General features: G+C 39.2%; 1 protein-coding gene across 1 annotated transcript in view; it reads right to left on the bottom strand.

The window, feature by feature from the left end:
* The window catches only part of LOC139698710 (insulin-like growth factor-binding protein complex acid labile subunit), a 1245847-nt gene that overhangs the window by 943236 nt on the left and 276404 nt on the right, over window positions 1-26207 (bottom strand). The window contains exon 3 of the mRNA XM_071597590.1: window positions 17837-17902. The gene's annotated coding sequence lies outside the window, so the exon portion shown is untranslated. The remainder of the gene's footprint in view (window positions 1-17836; window positions 17903-26207) is intronic.

The raw sequence follows: 26207 nt of genomic DNA, 5'->3' as shown, positions 1-26207 counted from the left end.
TGCACGTATTTGATAGTTTTTTACTGAATATTTTTCTCTTTTCCCTTCCACTCTCATATCATCCCTTATCACTCGCCCTACCCACCTGGTGCTTCCATATCACACGCCTTTTTGGTGGATCCTGGGTATTTATGCCGATGTCAAATGGAGGGCGACGTTATATCAATCTCTGGACTGAAAAACATGCTGAATAGAGACGATTAGTCGAGTACATTTTTGGTTGAAAGCAATACTTATTGATTATTTATGCAATGGTAGTTAGATAGTTTAAAGGGCACGATAATTAGATATTTTTAAATATTGACAGATTTAGAAACATATATGTCAGGGAAAAGGAAGATACCGGTCGGCGATAACAATTTTTCTGAACTAATGAAATACTATTCGCCAAAAAGTTTAAAACATTGCAATGCCTGAATGGTTCAATCTTAGACCACAACAATGAAACGAGACGTGACTGATAAACAATGAGGAGACCCAATGTTCCCTAATTACTTCACTTGTTTATAAAATACCGCCGGCTTTTAGGAATTGTCTCTCGTTCTTTAGGGAGAGATATCGTCTCCGACTCTAAATAATAAAACGGGAATTTATTGTGAGGATCGTTCGCCTGCAAAAGATTTCGGAAGGGTTCGATTGGGAGATTGCACGGAGGAGGTGGGGGAGAAGAGAGAAGAGGAAGGGAAGCCGGAAAAAAAACAGTGATTCATTGGATCAAGATCGGGTTCTGTACAAAATACCATCAATTTTTACGCTGATAAATTTTGATCGGTTTCTAAAAAGAAACAATGACGGGGCCTACGATATAAATTCTTCCCGTGTCACACATGGCCCCGTTTCTGGGATTCTTGCGTCCATGTATTCGTGAAAAAAAAATCCTCCGGGTGTGTGACTGTTTGTAATCGTATATGTGTGTGTGTGTTTGTGTGCATGTGTGCGTCTGAATGTACACGTATTTCCCTCTCAATCCCTCCGCGCCCCTGACTTTACGCCTCCACGCGCGCGAAAATCGTTTCCTCCTTATGTGTACGCCATTCCTCCCTTCGCGGGTCGGGAATGGCTTCCCGGTGAAAACCGTTGGGTTTTTGCGACCGCGATATTGAATTTATAGGATTTATCTCTCGGAGGAGGGGTTGGGGGTGGGGATCGGCCCGCGGAGTTTTGTGGAGGTGGTGTCTCGCAACAAAGGGATGATGGGAGCGAGCGCAGAGGTTTAGGGGGGTGGGGGGGGGGGGGAATGGCATGCGGGGGGCTCAAACTTGGGGAGTCATTCGCCGGCAAATAGCGAGGCCTGCGAGTTTTCGTGGCGGCGGAGGGGGCTTTGGGGAAAGGGGTGCGGCCTTGAAGTTCGGTGGGCGTTTCGTTATGGGGCCGTCTCCTCAGGCGGAAATCCAGGTTTCCCGAGGTAAGTAAAAATCACCACCCGGGAAACACTCCCGCCCATACACACCTACAAAAACCCAGACTATTATACGAGTTTCGATGAAGTAATATGTATTCGCTGAAAAACGGATTGCGCATCGTGAAACTATTTTATGGCACTATTTTCCACGGTCATAGTGTCATAAATGAATTGTTGGCACCGTAATCGGTACGGAGGTCGAAAAAATCATACCAAAACAAAGCCAAATGGATTACAAGGGTGAATGTTGAAAGACGAAGGAAATACATCTTTCTCGAGGACAAAGTATCGCTATAATTGAAAGCTTTTAAAACTGAATTTGCATTCAACCAATAAATAATTCCACTCGAAGGAGCTAAAAACGTCCCAAAGAAACAACGATACTTTTATATCAGCCGATGACAAATTTAGCAACATATCTAAGATCGGAGTTCAATACTGAATATAGTCGAAGATTTTTTTCTTACGAGGTTCCCTTCGTAATTGCCAAACATCAAGATAAGAAATTTTAAAAGAATTCTCTTAGTGATTAATTTCCCATTACCTTTAGCAAGCTCTCCTCTTATATACTTGTTTTGTGCATGCGTAAATAAAAATGTGCTATTTAATACCTCATTAAATAGACGAATAATTAATTATGGCCACACATTATATAGACGTATTATACAAGAAGGATTAAAATAGAGAGAGATAGATACAAGCAGGGACAAACTAAGGTACTCGTTCTTCCCTCTCACGATGTATAGTCATGATAAATCAAGCGTAACCACTTCTACTTTTTAAATTTACAAAGCAAAATTCAACACTTGCTCGAGCGCACCCATCATTGCATACAGCAACATGGAATGGGTATAAAGTATAAAGGCGTTAATGTGTGCATATATGTCAAATATACATATGACAAGAGGCTATGCATGACTTCGACGGACCAATTTATCCGTGCAGCATTAACTGCTTATAATACGTATTATATGCCTTTTTATGTACGAGTGCAAGGTGGTCGTCTTTTGTACGTAAAATATAAGCAATTATTAATAAAACAAACATTTTTATTACTATACGAGGTAATTTTCAAACACTGCTATGGTAACGAACATTAATGAATGTTATTTGATCATTACTGCATTATAGTTGTATGTACAATACAATTTGATCAATTTTTCTGTGCATTTTTACACGCAACATTTGTAGTTTTGCAATTTTACATAAATAGTAAACTCTTAAAGACATATTTCAAGAACATCGATTTGGTGGTCGCAGTTTACCGAAAAAATTATGCAATTTCAAAGGAAAAATCCAAGACTATCGAATTTCGCAGAATCTGTTTTCAATGCACTGACCTTTTGTTCAGCTCTCGGCATAAATCATAATAAACGTTTGCAAATGATTTATCACCTAGATAAAGAATGGCACAGCCAAAATTTTGCTCATGGTTGAAGTCAGTAAATTCAATTCATCTTATAAGTGAAGAAATTTTTTCAAGGATTCAATTTTTTAATACTCATAGACTTCCTAAAAATTTCATGAAATTTCAAATCCGACATAGCCTATGCTAATGTGTGTATTTTTGTCCTATTTATGCAAAGCGTGAGAAGCTCTTACTCCCTACAGTTTGGGGGGATTTACCCATAACAAACAAACGTGTGAATTTTCCCATTCTCAGATTATTGTGATTTGACATCGACATAAATACCCCGCAATCCATCAAAAAGGAGTGTGGCAGGAGGTACAGGGACCAGGTGGGAAGAGTGAGTGATAAGGGAGGATATGGGAGAGGAGGGGGAAAGGGTAAAATGCTCGGTAAAAACTATTAAATAACGTGCAAACTTGAATAAATGATGGAGGAAAACCAAATTCAAACCAAGGGTTTATTCACCTAACCAACCAATAACTTGTTATACAAAAAAATTGAATAAAAATTAACCAAAAGCATCTATACGACAGACCTCAAAAAAAAAGAAAAATCTTGCAGAACTGAATAATTCTACATTTGCATAATACCCCACCAGCCTCCGCAAGGGCTTGTGGCGGGGGTGTTAGGTCACCACCTTTATTAGAGAGCAAAACCACATGAAAAATCAACATATTTATGCAAACCTACACCCATATTGGCGTTTACATTCATGCAAAAACCTTTTTGACTTACATGCAGATGCATATATTATAATATAACAAACACATGCACCTTAAATTGTAGTAAACATTTATCCAACAACTTTCAAATTAGAATTTGAAAATTAAGAATGTTACGATACGTAAATTGCTGATGGCCGTATGCATAATGGCCCCACGTCCTTACGATTACGGAGTGCTGTGTTATGTAAATGATGAAAAACTTCCCTCTTAGAGTAAAACGCCAACTAGCCTATGAAATCAAAACTTCGAGACACCTACTTCTTCCCTATCCTGGAAAATATTGAATTCTGGAATCAGAATAATCTCTTCTGCCAAGTCACGCGGAGTAAATCACCCGAGATTCGATCCCGGGACACATTAGACCCGCGGCAGCCGGGGTTGATGGAAGCGTTGCCCTCGAGGATTTGTCAGCACGTTTATGAGAACTGATATTCCCGAGACTGAGCTGATATTTGATCCAAAGAGGGTGTGGGGTTGAGCAAATCCCTGTGGGTTGAGGACCCTAAGTCCTACGAATTGGAAAAGGGTGAGGGTGGGGATGGTGGGCGTGGGGGGGGGAGGCGAATGGGTTGGAGAGTGGGTGGCAGCCCGTAGTCTAAGCGCATGGACCATTAGAGGCATATCCGGCATTGGCGGCGCAGTCATCGGAATCGGGGTGGTGCAGGGGGGGAGTCGCGGGGGAATACGGGGTTGGGTGGGGTGTGTGGATCAATATTCGATATTGCGAGGTGTAGGAGTCAATTATTTCGAGAAGAATAGCGGGAGGTTTTGGGAGGCCGTGAAGTATGGGCGGAAGGGGGCAAAGCGAAGGGGATCGTTTCTCGGAAGGGGGGTGGAAAAGGGGGTAGACAGGGAGGCGAAGGCGGATGGAAAGCGATACGGCGACGCTCCGGAAATACGATAAATATATATGTGCACATAAATATGCATGCGTCGGTACATTTTTACAACTTTAATCCCCCTTCTTACTCCCTCGACAAAAATGAAGACATTAACAAATTTATATTTTATTGGTAATAGGTGTTCCATGATACAAATTTAACAGTAATTTCTAGCTACCAGCGATAACCAGTGATGCTTTAAAAAGTCATATACAAGGTTTTTGGTAGAACGATCACTAAACTTTGGAGAAAATTTCGGAGCATGCTACGGATTAATGAGTTTATATTTTATTTAACTCGGTAAGGACTGCTTTCACACTCGCAAGATGTTACGTACCTAGTTATCTTATATTGATAGTTTAAAATATAGTGGGAAATTTTTGCATTAGGCACACAAAATATTGATTTGATCTTATTAGTATTAATTAATTCCAAGAAACGGCTCATTGGAGGCTCACAATGTGAAGGCTTTTTAATATCACTAATTGGAATTTATAATGCTTCAGAAATTAATTACTCGAATATTAAAAGATTAATTACCATGTAAAATGTTAACAGAGGGGGACGTAACCTACCGCATTTTGTAAGAGAGAAACTGAGAAGTTAAAATACGAAACAGTAGTAAGAAACTATATTTTCTTTTGCTTTCCATATGATATTTCACAAACTAATCATTTATCAACATGACGGTCAGAAAGAGCTGTGAGACTATGAAATAAAAAAAAATTTCAAGTCTGTATCACAAAGCCTGCATTTTTGACGCTGATGAGTATTAGTAAATAAATTAATGAAAAGCTTATCTTCCGATTCATTCTACATTCTCAGTAGTATAGTAAAATTGCATTCAGTTCTACCTTCGAGGCACCATTCGGTAAAGCTTTTTTTCCAAAGCCGTTTATTTTCTGATACAGCTCATCTTAAAATAAACTGGAAGACTCTTATCAATTTAATTTTAGGCAACATTAAAATTATTAGCACAGCACAGAAGGTTATCTTATGGATTACGCAGCTAAGGATGAAGATACATAGTGGATCATTATGAATTTAATGCTTGATAAAACATTTTACATGCCTGCTAAAATTAAGTATTTAATTTAAAATATACTGTTTGTGGTATTCTTAATGTTAGGAATTCAATACAGCAAGGATTAAAATACTAAAGATCAATGCTATAAAATCCGGAGAGTAAAAAACAGCATCTGCACTGGAAATTTTCTATTCTCCACTATTCTCTGCCAACTCTTTCTTGGAAATATGAAGTGTTGATGTTGATTCGATAACTTCACATAGAGCAAAAATGGCAGTGTTTATTTATCGGTCATTTCCAACCACTTGATTACTTTTAAATTATGACTCAGCATGTGATCATCTCTAACGTGCTTATAATTTGTTCTATACGAATTGAATTTAAAAATAAATGCTGCGTTCTTTTTAAGTAATGAAACTAACCAGTGTGCGTCGGGTCTATCTCAATCGTTTAAAAAAAATGGCAACGGATCAAAATTCGTCCCTGGAATTGATCTGCTCTTGGGTAGCAATAATTTTTCCCCGATTGTTGCCACATTGCTATGTGAAATATAATCAGCCGTTGGCCCGTCGGTAAAAGACCAGTCTCTGTGGGAATGCATCTATATGAACACAAGAACGCTGGCACTATAGTGTGTATAGGCCAGGTGGGGCACAAAGTTGACCCAGGCAACAAATTTAACCTAATCCGCGTAATGGTACATCCATTAATCTAAGGATGCCTCTGAGATATTGCCGATTCCCCTTCGCCATAAACCTCCACGGTCATATGGCATCCGGTATTCTCTCGTCTCTCCCCCATACTCTCCTTCATCATGCAAAATTCAGCCATTCGTCAGTTTTTACGATACAATCTACGCGGTATGGGCTGTCAGATTTTTTTGATGTTCTGAATTATGACTAAAGAGTATTTGAGTGAGAACTTCCCACTTATGAGGATAAATAAAGGTCTATAAGACCCTTGGATCAGGTACATTACAACAATTCTGCCTGATTCCGCCTTCCCCACTTCTCCTGTATTCGTACTTCATGTGTGTTCCCATCCCTTTACCTTATATCCATTTCTATGTAAATGATTATACATATACATACATATATATATATATATATATATAGTAGGGGCATATCTTACTATATTAGGTAAGACTTACTACAGCAGCATTCCAAGGCAACCACGACCATGCATAAAAGTATTCAAGTATCTACCGATATTACCCCGATGCACGGTAGACTACTAATTATCACACGCCATGGAACACGAGCAACCGTTTGCAGAGCACTTCCAATTAAAATATGTTAATAGCACTAAATTCGTTGCTGCAAATTCAGTATTCACTATCATCACTATGGAAGACAAAATCAACATCCCTAAACGAAATCTGAGTATTAAATAGAGACGACGAACAATGGTTGAAAAGCATTTCCGTCGAAGAGAGACGAGGATGACGGCCGAGTGCTGCTCATGAAGTTCTCTTGAGCCGTCAACTAGGGACATTCGAGAAGTTGTCCTCCCCACGAATTGTTTGTTTTTTGTCCGAGGCTCGCAGAGCTTATCCCTTGAGTAAATGCGGCGGACTTCAAAGTGGGGCGCGAAACTGACATTAAGTTTCCCCTCTTTTTGCACAACAGCATCTCAAACTTTTCTCAAAGTTCCTTCCATCCGAATTCTTTTAAGGAGACACTGGCCGAGGAAATTTTACTTTCCGCAGACAAAAGTCTGGTCGAAAGTTTCAGCTTCTTAAAAGCAAATAGGGGTAGGCAGATTTTTTTCTCTCCCCCCAAAAAGGATTGGCGCACCCAATCGGAAACGTCCGTGGCTGAGGGAAAAACCTCGGAAGGGCCAAGAACAGGGGCGCGGATCCCTTCGATTAGCGAGCGCACAACAGCTGGCGGTGACCAACGAATTGGATCCACGAACCACACACACATACACACACAAACGGAACACTCTCCACTTCCTTCAACCGGTATGGCCAAGAATTTCCCCTCAGAAGCAAACAAAGAGGTAGAACTTTCTTGAATGGAAACATCCCGCTTAGACGATCCCTAACAAATGTGCTGCCCTCGGTTCGACCGGCTGGACCCCTTCTGCGGGAGACTAATCACCTCACAACTCACTGAAACACTTCGCACGGCGATTGCCACGCCACTAATTGCATCACCGCTCGGGGGCGATTGCGGTGGGCACGAGTATTTCCCGTGAACAACGGAATGCAGAGAAAACAGCGACGAACTCATCTACCCCGTCCACACTCGGTGTATAACATAGGCATAGGTTATGTTTAATTACTATTAGGGCAGTGTACGGACAGCTGAGGTCATTAGCTCCGCTAGGGAAAGCTGAGTAATTTGATGTAACCAGGAATTCACACAGCCGCGCATCTTATCAGCGAAAGTTTTGGAACATATATCGCAGCAAATGGAACCACAATCGTTATACTGAAGTGCATATAGCACCTACTATCGTTGTATTTAATAACAGGTATGAAGTGTTAAGTCGCTAGGAAGGCTCGATTCTTTTTCAAAATGCCGCTTTTGTGTAGATTTTTAAAACTAACGTGAATTTTAAACCCTGCTCAACTGTCTCACAATTTTATGCCAGAAGTTGTATAGTGACAAACATATTATTGTTTTATAATTGAAACTTTGTCCTGTTCACGATGTTTTCACCAGAGAGGTTCGTTTATGGTGTATGTAATTTGCATGTGGGTTGAAAAGGTTGTTGCATGAATATTTACACCACCACGGGTGTATATTGCATGGATGTGTTGGTTTTGCACGTGGTTTTCTGTTTTTTGCGGATGGTGACTTAAGAACCCCAAGTGCACGCCCTTGCGGCGGCTTGTGGGGTATTATTTAGATGTGGTTGAAGTCGAAAGCAGCTCGGGAAGCAATTTCGAAGGCGAATTCACACCTTTTTCCTGAGTCAGAAACGATTCCAAATGTTCCCTAAATGCGAATAACTGTGATGAAATATTAAAAAAATTATGAAAACCTATAATCCATGTTGTATATTAAAAAAATTAAAATAAATTAAGAGAAACTTCAAGGTACCAGGCTTGACTACGTGGAAACAAATTTTCGTATGCCTATGCGTTGAAACTAGTGGTGCATAAAAAAATAGTTTTGGGGAAAACACACAGTATTATTCACCCATTCATTAACTAAAGAAGTTTCAAGGCGAAGTAAGCAACCGCGTGGCAAAATAAACAATACATTTTGGACAAAATTTTACGATTTAAAAGAATTTCACCCAACTGTACTATTAAAATAAATGTTTTAGAATAGTGCTGTCGCTACAAATATTATGGTAAGGTACACATGCAATAATATGAATTCAACCAAGACTCATCTACATCTACATAATACCCCGCAAGCCGCCGCAAGGGCGTGTGGCGGGGGAAACTCAACGTCACATACGCATTGTTACAAAAATGGCAGTGAAAATACCGTAAATGAGAATTTTCGAGCGTGTACAAGCTAGCCTTTTGCATACCATTTGCCATGTTGCTACCACAAATGAAACCACAATGCTCTCCGGCCGAATTTAATTTGTTTTATTTATTCATCGATTTTATTGGGGCGAGATTGAGACTTTAGACTCCCTTCTTCCACCTAACCTCTAAATATTCTATCGAAGACATTTACAAACAACCGTCCTAGGTGGAGGAAAACCCAACCAAACGCCTCGTGACCTTTTGGTTAGCAGGTGAGGACGTTACCCTGCCACCATTGAGGCAGGGTAACATTATATTTCAATGCTAAGTGTTTTGCCCCTTCACATGCTAACTATAGCATTATTCGAGTTATCTTCGTACTTTTTCCAAATTAACCGATTGAATTGAGATTTAGGGAGCAGAAATAGGAGTAGATGAACCCACTATCGGGAATCGCCAAGATGAACGAATCATCCCTAAGGGTTCATCGGCGTAAAGAGGGCTAAAAGAATTCTGAAATGTCACCGTAATTACTTTCGCACCAATCAAGAGAATATACCTAACAGGTGCGATCTGAGCCATTGCCTTCAAATTTGGAAATTAGAATTCAGGCGTAAAAGGAATAGCGCAATCGGATCACCAGTTTTCCTTCAAAGTACACCAGCGTGTCCAACTGGAACATTTTGTTATTTATATATTAAAGTAGCAATTGAATATGCCAAAACTCGCTTCTAATGTTCCTTGTTTTGCGGATAAATTCAGTATTCACAGAGAAATGTAAGCACAAAATACACATTAAACTCCTGATCTGTCGAACGATAGGTACCCTATTAGTACCCTTGGCTTTAGTTATTTCGATACAATGATTAATATCATCCAAAGCAAAACCACGATAGAGAATGCGATGCTAGATATTTCTTCGGAAAGCTAACGAAATAACTGTTGATTTTCAGTATTCGAATGAATAAAATTAAACAAGATAGTTTTGAAAGTTAAGCAGACGCAAAGTAAAGACATTTCAAATAACAAGCATGATTCGTTTTCGCATAGATTCTTTGGGAAATTTTATTTGTATTTTTGTCCCTTATTTCACATCACAGAAGTTGATGAGGATAGGAAGAGACTCGAATCCGCGCGTCGCTGGACTCGAGTGGTTCGCTAAGTGGTGCCGGGAGAGCGCCAACCGGCCCCCCACCCATCATGGTTCCCTCCTCTCCCGCGGGCGTCTACTGCGCTGTGCTATACGGCGCTGCTCACTTGTTTGCCGGCCTTGTTTGCGATCCACGCGTCCCGCGACGGGACGCACTTCCGAGTGAAGAAAGGGAAGAGAAAGGCCCCATTCAAGGCCCCACTCACCCTCCCGACATTTGACAGACTTTCCCACGGGCCCCACCCCTCCCCCCTCCTCCTCCCTCTCGACCCTTCCCCATTCCTTCCTCGTGAAATATCTCCAGCTCTCGTGCAAAATGGAAGCATTTTCATTTATCATTCGCCAAATTAGATTTCCTCCCTGCGCTTTACACAACCTTCTCTCAATTCACAATATTATACTTATATCTCCAAGCAATCACAGTGCATACATTCAGGTTTATGTTAAACATGACTGAGACTTTCAGAAAGGTTAAAAACGAACGAGTTTAACAATTGCAGTAAATTAATTATTATGACCCCGTACTACTTCGGTAGATCAGACTATTAAGATAGGATAAGGGAGATGGATTCCAGTACAGAAAGATAAAAAAACTTATTCTTTCCTCGGGCAATGAGGAATAATTATAGCAAGAAACCAAAGTCACTATAGAAATATTAAAGAGATATCCCTTACAATTCAGGACATGACTTAACGTTGCGTAGATACACACAGGTACATTCGTATATGCATACGTGTGTGTTAGTTGATAGTATATGTATCTGCATGTGTGTGAATTGTAAAGGTTTTCGCATGAATTTATATAATTTTGTGTGCGGGAATTGGCATGAATTTGTGGGTTTTGACTGCGGTTTTATTCTTAATTACGGGTGGTGACCAAGCACTCCCCGCCACAGGCCCCTGCGGCGAATTTCGGGGCACTATACAGATGTAGATGTAATGTTCTTCATGATTAATGTGCATACCGTTTTTTGAAGCAATATTTTGAGTATCTCAAGCCATGAACCAACGCGAGTAATGGAGTATTATTCTTTGCTATAAGTCAGATGAACTTAATGTCAACAGAAAAGCCATGAACAAAAATACGTCGTACATTGAACTTTGTAATACTTCCAAAAAAACAGCAAAGGAAGAAGAATACATGTTACATCGCAAGGTAACATAAATATTCATATTATCAACCTTAAGGAATATTAAAGGGACAATACCGATGGACTTACTAGTAGGTCACCCGAAAGCCTTGCCAAATATCTTGCGTTAAGAGAATTCTAGGTTTGAGGTTCCTCAACCTCCCTAATGGTGATCTTGTTCGGGTAGAATTCGAATTTCGAAAGTTTTAAACATTTCCTTCCAAAACTTCTACACTAGAGACTTGAACAAACCCCGAGAGGATCCCACGTACTTAGTACACAAATCATTAGTTCTATTATATCACAAAGAGTGATAATTCTCCTATTCCTCTGAATTCAAACTAACAAAACCTTCGAACCCGGACGGAGGTTTCAACTATTGCTCGAGTTTGCTCACGAAGTGGCACATTTACCAAATCCTAGTTTAGAAAGTTAAACTTACGCTACGAAGTATTGTAAAAGGTAACCGGCATACTCTTTCTTATTAAGGTTTTCAACAAGTACAAGAAAAGTTTCCTACAGCATTGCCTAATCCTACATTCTATGAATCCATAGAGAATAACTGTGGGAAAACTTAGGACATTTCTTGAGGGTAAAAACTAACAATCTAAGAATAATGCACTATCGGAAAACATTAAACCGAAAAACAGGTTTTTGCTTGAAAAATTATTTTATTCGTTAATTTATCGCAGGTTGATAAATGGTCATGTAAGTCCTAAGAATGGAAAAATTCACTTTTTCCTTAAATTCTTTGATTGCAACATTGATTAGTCAAGCGATAAGTAAAAAAGAGAAACCTCGTAAAAAATCTGGAATAAAAAAATTATATATTCAATTTTAGCATTTTCGCCCTTCATATTGGCAGTAAGGATGTGAATTAAAAGGTGAGATAGTGAGTTCTCTTTTTACCATGTCAGAAATAAAAAATGAACATAACGACTATTCACTCATGATACTCAATTTAAATTCCAAGCTACTTACATATATTCATGAACTACGTACTAGCACGTGTGTTTGTTTACCTCGTGTGTTCTGTTATCAAAACCCTTCCCGCATGAGCGCATTAGAATGCCATTAAAAATGTAGTGCTCGTTACAGTATTGCTTGCTCTGTTTTGCTTGCTTTTAAGTTTCCCCCTCCATCCCTAGTCTCTCTCTGTTGGGGAGATTCTCCCGCTGCCTGCAGCGTTGTGTCACATTCCCTACCGGTGTAAGTTGAATTTCGCCCTCTTACTTTTCAATTTCTAACTTGCACGTTAATGGATACATTTTTCCTACATTCTAAATTGTATTTGTTTTATTATTTGATGATATGTGTACTTGCATGCGTGTAAGTTGAAAGGGTTTTTAGATGAACATATACGCAACTTTGGGTGTAGGATTGCATAGATTTGTTGATTTTGCATGTGGTTTTGTTCTTTTTTACGGGTGGTGACCTAATCTTCCCCACCTCACGCCCATGCAGCGGCTTGCAGGGAATTATGTAAATGTATACATGTTACACTATACGATAATGGAATCAAAGAACAAAAAGCAAGAGCACAAAATAAAAACGAACCGACCTAAACTTAAAAAGTGATTAGTTTTAAAATGCGCCATTAATGTTGTGTAAAATACTTGCTCGTCATCATCACCTCACAGCTGACTCTATAGATCAAATCTCCAGCTCATAGTGTTCATCCGCTCCGTCACAACTCTTTCCATGGATGTGCTCTTTCCACGTTCTTGCGAATTGAAGTTAGCCATATGCATTTTGATTTTGAGAAAATCTAGAAAGCATATTTGCATATCTATCCAAAGGAAATAAAATTTTGTTTTTCTATTTGTTTCACATTAAATTTCTCAGTTTCATACACATCAGCGATTCTGTTCATATAGCATAAAAGGGAACGCATTTTATTCGTCTTCAAAAAGAGAAGGACTGAGACTTTTAGAAAGGCTCAGAACAAACGAATTTAGCAATGACACTAAAGGAATTATTATGGCCCCACACTACTTATGCAAATCAGATCACAAAGAAAAATTAAGGGAAATGGATTCCATTACAGATAGATACAACTCATCTTTTTTTCCCGGGCAATCAGGAATCATGATAGTAAGAAACAGAAGTCATTAAAGAAATATTAAAGAGATGTAATTTACAAATCAGGAAATGATTAAACGTTGCGTAGACATAAACAGAAATATTCGCAGGTGCATGTGTGTGTTAGTTGATAGTACATATATCTGCATGTAAGTGAGTTGTAAAGGTTTTTGCATGAATAAATACGATTTTGTGAGTGAGGATTGGCATGAATTTGTGGGTTTTACATGCGGTTTTATTCTTAATTTCGGGTGGTGATCTAACACACTCCACCACAGGCCCCTTTGGCTGTTTGCGACGTGCTATGTAGATGAAGAGAAAAAAATTGATTGGATATACACATTAATCATGCCCAGGAACCATAGCTAATTAATACAAAAAATGTTCTTAAATTTATAATATGCTATTTAAAATCGTAGAACTGAGTATTAAGGTATACTGAAGAGCAGACCTATATATATGGCTGCAGGGGCAACGCAAGGCATAGGTAAAGGTAAAGCTGAAATGAAGGGTATAAAAATATTCGATTTATCACTCGCTCATTACACGCTTATGTCTACACATCAGCCTCTAGATAATACTCCACAAGGCATCACAAGGGATTGTAGTGGGGGGGGCGGGGGTGTTAGGACACGACCCGTAAAATGCAACTATAGGAAAAACAAACCAAAATATGCTGATGCACACACACTTAGACGTAACCTTTAATTCTAAACTTATTGTACCTTGCACGCATGCAAATGTATAAACCGGCCACCAATATGCAAAATTACGTACACCTACAAATACAATATATGTCTACGCAGAGTTTAATCATGTTCTCGTTAGCAAAAACATTGATTCCTATGTTTTAATATAATGATTCCCGATTTTCCCAGGAAAAAACGAGTATTTATATCTATCTCTACTGGAGCATGTTTCCCTAATCTTATCTCTGTGTTCTGTCTTACCCAAATGGTGTGTGGCCATAATAATTCCCTTCATTTCATAGTTAAACTAGTGCGTTCTGAACTTTAGTAAAAGTCTAAGCCTCGCTTGTTCTCTTTGTATCCCAAGAGGCACCCAGCCTGATTCCTCCAAAAAGCCTTTCACGCACCTTCTTATCGGAACAATTTTTTTTCTGCTGGCGTATTTTCTCCAAATGTTTTCTAATTCTTTTGTCAAGGAGATCTCCAAAGGATCCCATACACTTGAGGCGTATTCCAAATGTGCCCAAACTAAAGCGAAATAACACATCTCTTCAACTTGCGCATTACATTATTGAGTAATCGAGTGGGCATACAAAACACGCACGTTCATTAAAATAAGAACAAAATATATTTTTCCAATGTTTAATTATTTTCGTACTACTAGTTTCAACGCTTAGGCGTCATAATCAGGTACAAATTAGTCAAGTTGCGTGAATTAGTCAAGTACAAAAAAAAAGAACAGTGGAAAAATACATTTTGTTCTTCATTTAATGAACATGAACTTCCACAAAACTGAGCCTGAAACAATTGAATACAGAAGACGCATGTGTTTGAGATGAAACAAACGTATCAAGTATTCTTTACAAGCAACTACTTTTAGATTTAGCGTTTGAATTTAAGACAGGAGGGAGGGAACGGGGTGGAGCAGTCCCTCTTTCAGACCCATACATAGTTACTCCAGCCGAAAAGGGAGAGGTTCTCCTTTAATGGGTACGAACATTTTCTTGTCGCCCTAAAATCCACCCCCTAGTTTCATCCCCTATTCGCTCCCTATCCCTCCCTTTCCATACGCTCCGTGGACCGAACCCTCCCCACCACCGAACCACCCGACGGCGGAATTGCTGGCTGGACGAGGAAACGCACTCAGATCCCTCCAGAACGCAAAATTTCCACCAAAGTTACTCCGGGTGGGGATGGGGAGGGGGCAGGAGAAAGAGGTCTGGGGGAGAGGGTGTTTCGCTGGGCGACGATGTCCTCCCCTCTCCCCGAGCCGCCCCGCCCTATCCCCTCGCCACTCCCCCTTTCAACCCCCAGCACTCCCGAAGTTCTCGCTCCCCAGTGTTGCGAACACGTCGCGATAATTATGGTGGCACACGATAATTCACACCTCGCCCACGATGCACGTACGTAGTCTCCGCGGTCCGCGTAAAACGTGAGATAAATTCAAATTTTGGACACGTCCGTAGTGTAACCTAGATATTTGAGCCATTACTCCCGAGGTGACGGTGAGATGTTATGGCGAAAGATGAAATTCAATCCAGATCCTTGAGTCCACCATTCGACTCAGAATTAGATATCACTGTATCCCAGGGCTCACGATACGATTACCAATGATTGTACAGCCAATCGTAGGAACCGGGGGTGAGAAAACGAGGAAGAATTTTGATTCAAGTGAGGAAAGGCTTAGCGATAGGTATTTGGAAAATAAAGTACTAAAGGAAAATAGTTCTTGAATATGCATGAGAAAATAAAAATCTACAAGAAGTTTCTCCCTACTGTTGAGAGCCTTAGGTATATGATGGAGAGCATCGATGAAAAAATTTAAAAAATATATTAATTGTAGCTGACGCTACACGAAAAAGATGAAAATAAAGTGAATACGTAGATTGACTAATAGAGACACCCTTTAAAAAGTGGTGGAATGGAAATCCTAATGGAAGATGAAAGAAGAAGTGACGATCTAATTGGCTATATTCTGAGGACTTCATATTTACAGAAAACTATAGTTGAAGACTATATCAAAAAGATAGAGACTAAGGAGGAAAGCTAACAATAGTAATGAGAAACAAAAGCCACAGACTAAATCAGCGCAAAGAACTACGAAGTAAGTAACTATATGCACATGACAGCTGCGACTTTATTTATTTTAGTACTCAAAGTGAAGACGACACTACCTTCTTTCGTATTGGATATCTATTGAGTGTTTTTCGCACAGAATCTTATTATCAATCGTCAAAAAAATCAATGCGATCAGAACCACGAGCATAGGCGCAGAAACACCCACCCTGGGCCCTGATTTATCAATTAGTATCACTTTTAATTGAGACATTTCCAACAGGTTTGGTGAGTTGTAGCTGCTAGTAAGCGTATTACATCACCGTTATTTCGGCCCACATTGCACAGTTTCATTCATTTTTTCCTGATATAAAAGATATTTGAAGACTAAGCTATAGGAAAATAAGTGCAATACAATAGTTTTGTCGAAAACATTAAAACTGAAGAAATCCCTAGTCTTCTGTTAGAAGCAGAAAAAACTAAATCGCCTGTGCATGTTTTGCGTTGTTTCAATTTTGTGACCAAATGTCCCGCATGATTCAAATTAACCTGCAATACATTTGCCCATGGAGTTAGTATTGTAAAAAGGTGAAATTCCAATACTGAGTCTGAGTAAAAGCTATCATTTTCATTTTTTTAAATACAAAAGATACTGCTATCCTTAAGAAGGCTGAAGCATAATGATACTATTGGAAAAAATACAAAAGGACTCCACAAGGAGAATAATTAAGCTATCACGTCCGTGTCAAGTTTCCTGGTTAAGTGAACAATAGTCATACTTCTGCGTAGCTAGTATATTGCCTCACACAATTAAAATCGCCTAAAAATTTCCTTTTAATCGACCCATGGGCCGATATTCGTCCGTTTGAGGGGAAAGGGAGCGTCCAATGAAGATCTGACGTTTTGTTCAGACTGGCGCGATTGGTTTCCATAGCCAATACTTTCCACTCGGTTCGGCTTTGATTGAGACCAAACTATTAATGCTCGCCGTTGCGGACACTTGATCATGAATGAAAGCAATGTTCACAATTGGCGGGCGACGGAATTCAGCGAAGGTCGAAGATGTTGTCGAACATGTGGTAGAAAACCATAGTAACGTAGCGTCGGGGAGATATGAGATGTGAAGAATAAATCATCCGCGGAGTAACCACCTAAGCATACTCACCTACTGCGTGGTTACTTGATCGCTCGACTCTCACTCTGATAATCTATATCTAACTGATAATACATTCCAATGCGTCTCGATCAGACACACGGTTTATCACCTTACAAAGCAAGCATTTCCTTATATAACTCAAAGTATTCACTTCACATTTGACCACTCATCGGAGAGTTAGGAAGGGTTTTTTGAACTTACCGGGAAGTACTTAGGAAGCATAGGACATCACTGCCTGGGATTTACGTTCTATTTACAAATTAATGGTACTTGACCTTACAAAATAACGTAACCAATAGTAGCTATGTTCTTTTCGGTCACTTCCTGAAGATTTCGGAAATGTTACGGGAAGGGTTCAATTTTTTCAGAAATTAGGAATAGTTAAAAATAACGATAAATCTAGACTGAATCATCGTTTCTGGTTTGCTAGTCAAAGTACTTGTGAGCTTTGAAGATATATTTCTGCGCCACCCAATTTTCACGTTGAAACTTGAATACCAGAATTAAAAAAGTGGTAATACCGTAAATCTTTGTACATAATCCTATGCTGGCTTAGCAAATTGTTTCTCCTCACTCAAGCTTTTAAAATTAAATTATTCTTAGAATTTAACACGGATTTGAAAATTTACCCCACCAGTATTGCGCTATGATGAAAGCTTTATCCGACTAATATTCAAATCAATTCATCCTACCTTATTTGTATAGAAGGTCCGCTTTCCAAAGCAGAGTTGACAGGAAACTCTTCTGGAAGCTCACATCTAAAAGGAGAAAAAGTGAGAAATTTTTCAATGTAAAATGTAAAAACATGTACTCACTTATTCACGTATTCCTTGATGCTCGTAGTTTTTATTATCTATGATAGAATTAACATGGCCACCACCGTTTACTACTTTAAACTTAGAATTGTACTCGATTATATTTTGTTGTTAAAGAAATGGAGCCGCAAAATATTTCATGAACGTTCCTAAGTGATTTATAATAGTTTTATTGTACCTTGTTAATTGAGCCCAGCCGCACAAAACAAAATGGAGACCAAATTTAAGTTTCAAATATTGAATATATTGAACAAAATCACATAGCCAATTGGAGTTGACTTCAACAATATAAAAAACATTGCCTCTTATATTGCTGTCAAAAGTATCAAAGTAATGGAATAGGTTTTCTGGGATATTTATTATTTTCATGATTGATTTTTTTAAAATTTACTTTTTAGGTGATGTTTTTTAATATTAGGCAGGTATTGAACATGGAAATAAAAGTACAACGACAGCTGCAACATAAATGCTCCAAATAAGAAGACTCATTTTATATTTAATTCTATTCGCACGTTCGGGACTGTACTCATGCAACATAATTGGAAAGAAAAATATCACGAAAACATTCATTTTTTTTCGAAAATTCATTAATATTCCGGAGGTGTATTAATAAATTTTCTAAATGCATTGAATTTATTAATTATTTTTCTAAATGCATGGCAATTAGTACAAAAGACATTCAAGGAGAAGTTTAAAATTTAGGCTAAATGCCATCACTTATTAATCAATGCTATCAATTAAAAGACGATATTAATTTCGAGGATTATTAAAACTATTGATACTATTCACAATTTTCGTTGATTTTACTTCGAGACATGTGCGGATCCTAAAAATATGAAAACTTTTACCTATTTCCGGTAATTAACGGGAGGTATAAAAATAATTTGAGTTTGAACTTATCATAAAATTCTCAATTCGTTAATTGTAGTCAATTCTTGTGATGCTAATTGTGATTACAATAATTCCCAAAGGTTTTTATTGTTCAGGAAAATCACCATTCTAAAAAAATGAAAAAGTTATCTTTCAGATATATTTTATGCGCGGTCGCAAACTTTCCCTAGTATTTTTTGAGTTTATGGAATTGTTTATGCCCATGCATTGGCACGCGTGATTAAGAGTGACCTTTAAATGAGATATTAACTCAAAACTTCATGAATAAACCATCCGGTAGGAATGAGATATTTTTTCCATTTTATAAAATACATTTTTTCTTTAATCTCACAAACGCTTGAGTAAAGGAAGTCGAGAGATGTTGAAATTCTCGGATGGAAAAAAAGCAAAAAAAAATTACCAATTTCTAATTCCATTTCGGATGTGAAAAAAATACTCTTTCCCGAATTCATTCCCTTAATAATTACGCCTCCATCTCTTTTTTACCCCACAGTAAAAAAAACAGCGCTAACCAAATTAATTCCACCTGCAGTCTGCGAAATGTCAAATGCAACGGCTTGCTACATTATTTCCTTTCAGTGTCTCTTCCGCCATTTTAGTTGGCAAACTCTGGACCCACCTCGGACTATCCACGAACGAAAGCAACGAATGGGATCGTTTCATTAATCATCTAATTGCGAGGGATTTTTTTCCGAGCTACCAGCTGTAAAATTACGCAGGGAAAAGGTTAGGAATGTGCAAATAAGACACAGGAGAAGAAAAAAAAGAGAGATGCAAAAAATGTATGGCGAAAAAATTAAACGTCCCCCTTCCACACTGGTACGCCTAGGATTATCGGGCGTATCTGTGGACGCTCATCTGTTTTCGTCACGACGATCCTCACATCGAAAGCAAAAAAATCTTCCGCCGGTGGTGGAACCGTCTCCCTCTGTCATGAGAATAGGGCGCCGGCAGGGTGGCGGTTGAGCGGTGAAGGGAAATGGGGTGGCAAGGGTGAGGTGGGAAAGGGGTCGGAGGGGAGGAGGGCATAAGAGATGCAAAATATAACACGAAATGAACGGATATTATTTCTGCCTTGCGCCGTTTTGCACCTCAAAAATCGTGCAAAAGGAGTCAGCACTCTTTGAAGTACGAACAGGATATCGTGTTTGTGTAGGTATGAATATTGTAACAGACATTCTGGAGGCGAAAAAAAAATCATCTGATATAGTGGTGCAGCCTTCTTCGGTATATTATATTAAAACGTAAACAAACGTCTATTAATGCCCTTTTCACCAAATGAGTTGTGCATGAGAGAGCTAACATAATCGCCATTTCTAATTTGAGTAGTTAATAATAATTTTCTGATAAATATTTGATATCACACTAAATTCATCCATTTCTCGCTTAAACAATGACCTCCAGGCGAGCCCCTGATTCTCGCAGAACTTAAAATATGTCTGAAACAATTGCACCAGAAGTAATAAAATCTGCACTGAAATTGTAACTGGGCAAATGAAAAAATATTTGGGTATATTTTATGAAAAATTACGCATGAAGTATATTTAAAACAAAAAGGGTCACAGAATATAAATGGCGGCTAAGAATTCGATTATAAAATGTCTACAGGCCGTAGTGGGTATTTTAGGGTAATGCTAACAGACTCTCTAGTTGAAATTAAAGTGGGCGGATGAAAACTACCTATTTGTTTTCTTAAATGCACCTAGAATTCAGATGAAGTGAAAAATCTCCCTCAAAAAGTGGCTGCTTATGTAAATCATATGTTGTCGCCCAAAAATGGAAAAGAAAAACCGATTAATAAGCCAACAAAAATATAAGTGAAAACTATGTGAATATAAAAACCGAAAAAGAAAGTTTTTCATGAAGCATTCAAGATTAAAAGAGGATACACAAATCATACGACGTTTATATTAGATAAAATGATTTTTTTTCATAAAACTATTTGGAATGCTGTAGCTAGAGTTTTTTAAATTAATTTACAATATCGAATCTGTGGATAGTGACAAGAGTACTTTTGAAGTTTTCTCGCTTCGTTTGGCAAAATCTTTTCTCGCTACGGACTCACCCATTAAAGTCGTCTAACGAATCCGAAGAGGGGGAAAGTGATTGCTTTAGGTGCAAGGGTGGAGTGACTGCACGAGTGAGGATTGGGGAAGGGGCGCCGTCACCGACGACGGGCGAGTTAAAAGAACGACAGCGGCGATCCAAAGCGCCCGGAGGTCAAATGGGGTTAGGGGTCGAGGAGTGGGGCCAGGCGGAGATGAATACACGGGAGGGAAAGCCAAGGTGTGCTATGCTTTATTTCAATCCTTTATGAGGACGATGTTGGACGCGTGGATTACACAGGTGCAAGCGGTATTACGTGTGCGGACGTGAATGTAAATTTCCATGCAAAAGACGCCTTCGGAGTGAGCCCAAAGTTCGTCCTCCACGAAGAATTTTAAACACTTCACGTATGATTTCCGTCTGGCTCCGCCATTTTCAGTCAGTACTGTGAGGAAACACTTTCCGTTTGTGTCCTCTTCCTACATCATTAGCAGATGACACTGGCTTACCACCGATAGACGACGAACTAGACCAAACTTATACCGGAGGGACTCAGGCGTGCAGAATAGGGATACGTCACGTCCAACGCATAAACTGAAATAGCTGCTGGCAAAGTTTGGCCTATTTAGGTCTAATGTCAGAATGACTTCCTCTCTAATTCACGCCAACCAGAAGCAAACTATAGGTTTGTTCGAACGAACTGTCATGCACAATTCATTACCATGTGCCACTTTATAAACTAAGATACTGGGAGAAAGGGATGATAAAGTGCATCCCTGAAGGTTAATGAGAATGAAACTTACATAAAAATGATCCGCAGTGAAATTAGAGAAGATGCTATTACAATAACGGACAGTGAAAGATGAGCTGGAAGAAAAAGGTTACATTGAAAAGTCCGTGCATTTGTCTGATATGCGTATCTAAGTTATTGCCAACCATTAGCTTCACTTGAAGGAGCACACACAAATTGCCAGCGAGATTGGTCTATGACAGTGCTAAAGAGTTCGTTTAACTCGACCGAGTTGAGTGATTCACAAAATATGAATGAATGAGAATTTTTTGAGTTGATCAAACACTATTTTGTGAAAGGCAATTTGCCTCAGGTGAGTCAGAAAAAACTTTATCAGCATTATTGAGTGAGCGCCTTTAATTAAAATTTTATGAGTGACCACATGCAGACATGGGTGCTGGATGTCACTGCTCTCCAAATCATGGATAGAAAAAAACCATATCATGGCGATGAAATAAACAAAAGGTGAGGCAGATAGGTACTGCTAGGTATCTCGAGTGAACGGGTATATTATATTTTCTATAAAAATATGGGTACGAGAAAACTAACCGTAGGATATTCATGTATGCTCATATTACTCATAGCAACTATAAATGAAATCAGGTGGCAAATGTTTGGTGGATTAAAAAATGCTTGGAAAGGTGCTAAAGGTCATTTTACGGATTCATAAGATATGAAATGATGAATATGAAGTAATAAGCTATACTTAATAATAAATATGAGTCCGTTTCTAACAATATTCATTAGAGTTTACATTTAAAGACAAATGAAAAACCAAGGGAACTCTTATGCCCCTCCGTTTCTGTGCCAGCGATAGAACCAATCCGATTTGGTACTAATTTGGCGACTAAGACTAAACTGTTAACCAATTATGAAATTTTTCACCAATAACATCAATGAGGCACCACACATTGGTCTTCTGTTTCATGATACCGCAATGGTGATATTTATGCGTTGGGACGTTCAGTAAGTAAAGCATTCCTGGGGATGTCTCAGGACACTCACTGCTACTACACCCGAGTTTGATTTTTTGGGTACAAGATCTTGGGAAACTCCATGTACATGACTGGCCCTCCTTAATACTCTCATGCCTGAATTTCACACGCCGTCGTGCTTAGTACAAGGTGAAATTTACCCTCACCTATCAACGTGACTTTCGGGTGGATAAGTGTTGTTGCCATTTGTAGCAATGATCAGAATAGGATTTCGATGGATCAAAACACAACACGCAATTGGAATTACACTCTTGGAATAAAATCTATCCTAAAACCTCAGACTAAGTATTTAATAACTCGTTCTTTAGGTTTCCATATTTTATACCTTCCTAAATACTATTAAAAAAGTCCATTATTTGCCTAACTCTACCTCGATTTCTCAACATTCTCACCTCCATTTTAGTACTCTGAGTATCTTCGGAATCCACACGTGCCGCCTATTTTAAATGGATCCAAATGACCATCTCTCTTCCCTTTCTATGCTCTAATAGCAGTTATTCGTTTTGATGCCTGTCCAATTTATTTCCTCCATTCTTCTCCATATCCAAATTCGAAAAGCCTCTAATCCACGCTTCTCAACTTGTCTCAAACAATGATAATTCCGAGTCATTTAATAATACTTTCATGAAAAAGTTTGCTTTAGCTGTTTCTTAACTAGCATAAATGGCAATATTTTTTATTTTCCCAGATTATCAATCCGTGTATCGGCGCATGTGTATGTTAGTTGGTAGTTTTTGTGTTTTCATGTGTGTGGGTTGTAAGGGTTTTTCTATTAATAAAGGCCATGTTTTGTTTGTGAACTATATTAATTTGTGGCTTGTGCATGCGGTTTTCTTCTTATCTTAGTAACGGGTGGTGCCCTAACACTCCCCGCCATACGCCCTTGCGGCGGCTTGCGGGGTATTAAGTAGATGTAGATGCTTCAGAAAGAAGGAAACTTTTTTAAGGACACTTAAGGAACGAGAGGTCGTTTTGGTCGAAAATATTATTATAATGTTTCAACATTATCAATTATTTCTTTTCGTTTTGCTCGATAAGCGCAAGAAAAAATGACCTGGAAATTTGTTTAGTGAAAAATCTTAAGTAATTTTAACACAATGTATACATTTGTGGCTTGTGCATGCAGTTTTATTCTTATCTTAGTTACGGGTGGTGCCCTAACACTCCCCGCCATACGCCCTTGCGGCGGCTTGCGGGGTATTAAGTAGATGTAGATGCTTCAGAAAGAAGGAAACTTTTTTAAGGACACTTAAGGGACGAGAGGACGTTTTGGTCGAAAATATTATTTCTTTTCGTTTTGCTAGATAAGCGCAAGAAAAAATGACCTGGAAATTTGTTTAGTGAAAAATCTTAAGTAATTTTAACACAATGTTTAAACCAACAACCTAGATTAAATCCCACCATTGATTCATGTCGCCAATGAGGACTTTCATACCATCCACCGTAGTCTTATGCGAAGCCATAATTAAACAGCCCCCAAATGACGTCACCGCATCAACTGCACCGGCTTTGGAGGGGGAGGGGGATGGATTCGGTGCGCTTCGATGCGCGTCATTATGCTCTTTCCGGGGCCCCTCGCAGCGCTCCCATCGAAGCGCTCCAATCCGTGAAAAGGAACGAGTTCTGGCGCAGCAATGCGATTGATGCGCTAAAGGGTCCGCGCCCAAGGGAGCAGGAGATCCATCAGCTAAGTAGAGATTTAAAACCCCTTCTCCGGCAAGGAAGCAGGAGCCTGAAAAGGCCTCGACTCAGCGTTGCAATGCACGGGTGGCCACGCTCACCATGGAGCGTAAGAAGAATGGATTCCATTTATTCTAAATGCATTTACGAAAGCGCAATACAGGGAAAATGCAATATATACGTGTAATTATTCCGAAAGGAATAACAAATCAAGGGATAAAAAATAAAAATAATATGAAATGATTATTTTACACAATGATTTAATACGTCATAATCGTGTCAATACCGGTTCAGGCCATAATCATTTTTATGATTTTCATGATTTTTCATATCGAAACGATGCGTTGGCATTGGAACGCCGGGCTCGCAATGAATCGACGTGGAAATTTACTACTGATTATCACGTTGAATACTTTTTTCACAAATAATATGTAGTCTTCCACTGTTAGGTTCTCAAAAGCTGCTCACAGACGGCATTAAAATTCATCAAACCCTGATTAATGCAACAAGTACTTAAGAATATTTTTAAAATGCAATGTAGTCATTCCTTCAGTATGGAAACTTTCCAATCGCAACGATTTCAAGACACGAAGAGATTGTGCTTGGTAGCAATGTGATTTCTACATCTACATAATCCTCGAGGGTGTGTGGCGGGGGATCAATCCTAGGTAAAGAGAAACGTTTTGGGCTTAATCGCAAGCTAAAAAATTCCCAAAGTCAAAGATCTGCAAAATATCAAAATTGAATGCCCAATTACAAGTGAATAGTGAAACCCGTCTCCAAACATCGCATGCGTTAGAGCATATTGTCATTGAATTTAGCTTTTTCGGGAAATGATTAAGTTCTCAGTTCACATCTAAGAAGGATAACCCTTTGAGTTCCGGGCGTAAAACAATATTTCAAATGATAACATTTGTTCACTACGCTTCCCTGGGTCATGCGCAAATTCTACTACGCTCTTCCTCTGGTGGCGACACCCCGAATCGCAAAATGAACGAAGAGTAGCCCGCGTGAATAAGTAATGGCGGCCAAGTTCTGAGGATGACGGTGACATATTATGAGATTGGGGGACGAGAGAGGGGGATAAGGGGGGCTGGACAAACAAGTTGGGTGTACTGTTAGAGGGAGGGGTTACTCCAAATACATGAATGGTGATGATGCCTTCGGTCATTGATCCCCCCCCCTTAATTCTGCTCCCCTCTCCCGAAATGAGGGCCCAGCCAAGCGAGAGAGCCCGTAGTCCCTCATCGTGCATATCCCTTTACAGAAATCCCCCCCCCACCCTCTAACGTATTCATTTCCCTCCTTGTTAATACGCCCATTGTATGAGGGGATTGAGGATCAGTAACCAGTGTCAACAATGACATCATTACTCTTTCAATCCGATGATTCGTCGACCGAAGCTTCTTCTCATTCTTCCGCGTCCAAAGCCAATTCTTTTTACGCCGCGGTGATTTTTTCATGCATCCCTCTTTATTTGGGGCACGTATTTGTCCCCATGGTCTCCCTCGTGGGACCTACTATTCCATTTTTTTCCTCATCATTTTTTCTAGCAAAGCCGTTGTGTCTCAAGATGTGTCCAATCGATTTGCCAATTCTATTCCGCATCGTGTTCCACGAGTGCTATTGTTTCATCCGCGTAATTTCCCGTTTTTCATTCATTTCATCCGAGCGATTCGACCTACGCAAACAGCACTGGGATTCGAAATGTTCTCTTTTATTCTCGTTTCCTCCTCTCTATGCACATATCTCTTATCCGCCATTTGCCGAAATCTGCCAGAATGTGCTTCCATGCGTAGATGCTTCCAGCTACGTTTTTGTTAAGTCTTCATGAGTATTTTCTGGG

Source organism: Hetaerina americana, unplaced genomic scaffold, assembly GCF_022747635.1.
Source record: "Hetaerina americana unplaced genomic scaffold, ioHetAmer1.1.p SCAF_9, whole genome shotgun sequence".
Taxonomy (NCBI): Eukaryota; Metazoa; Arthropoda; class Insecta; order Odonata; family Calopterygidae; genus Hetaerina; species Hetaerina americana.
Note: the sequence above shows the minus strand (reverse complement) of the source record. Positions and strands in the feature narration are given on the sequence as shown.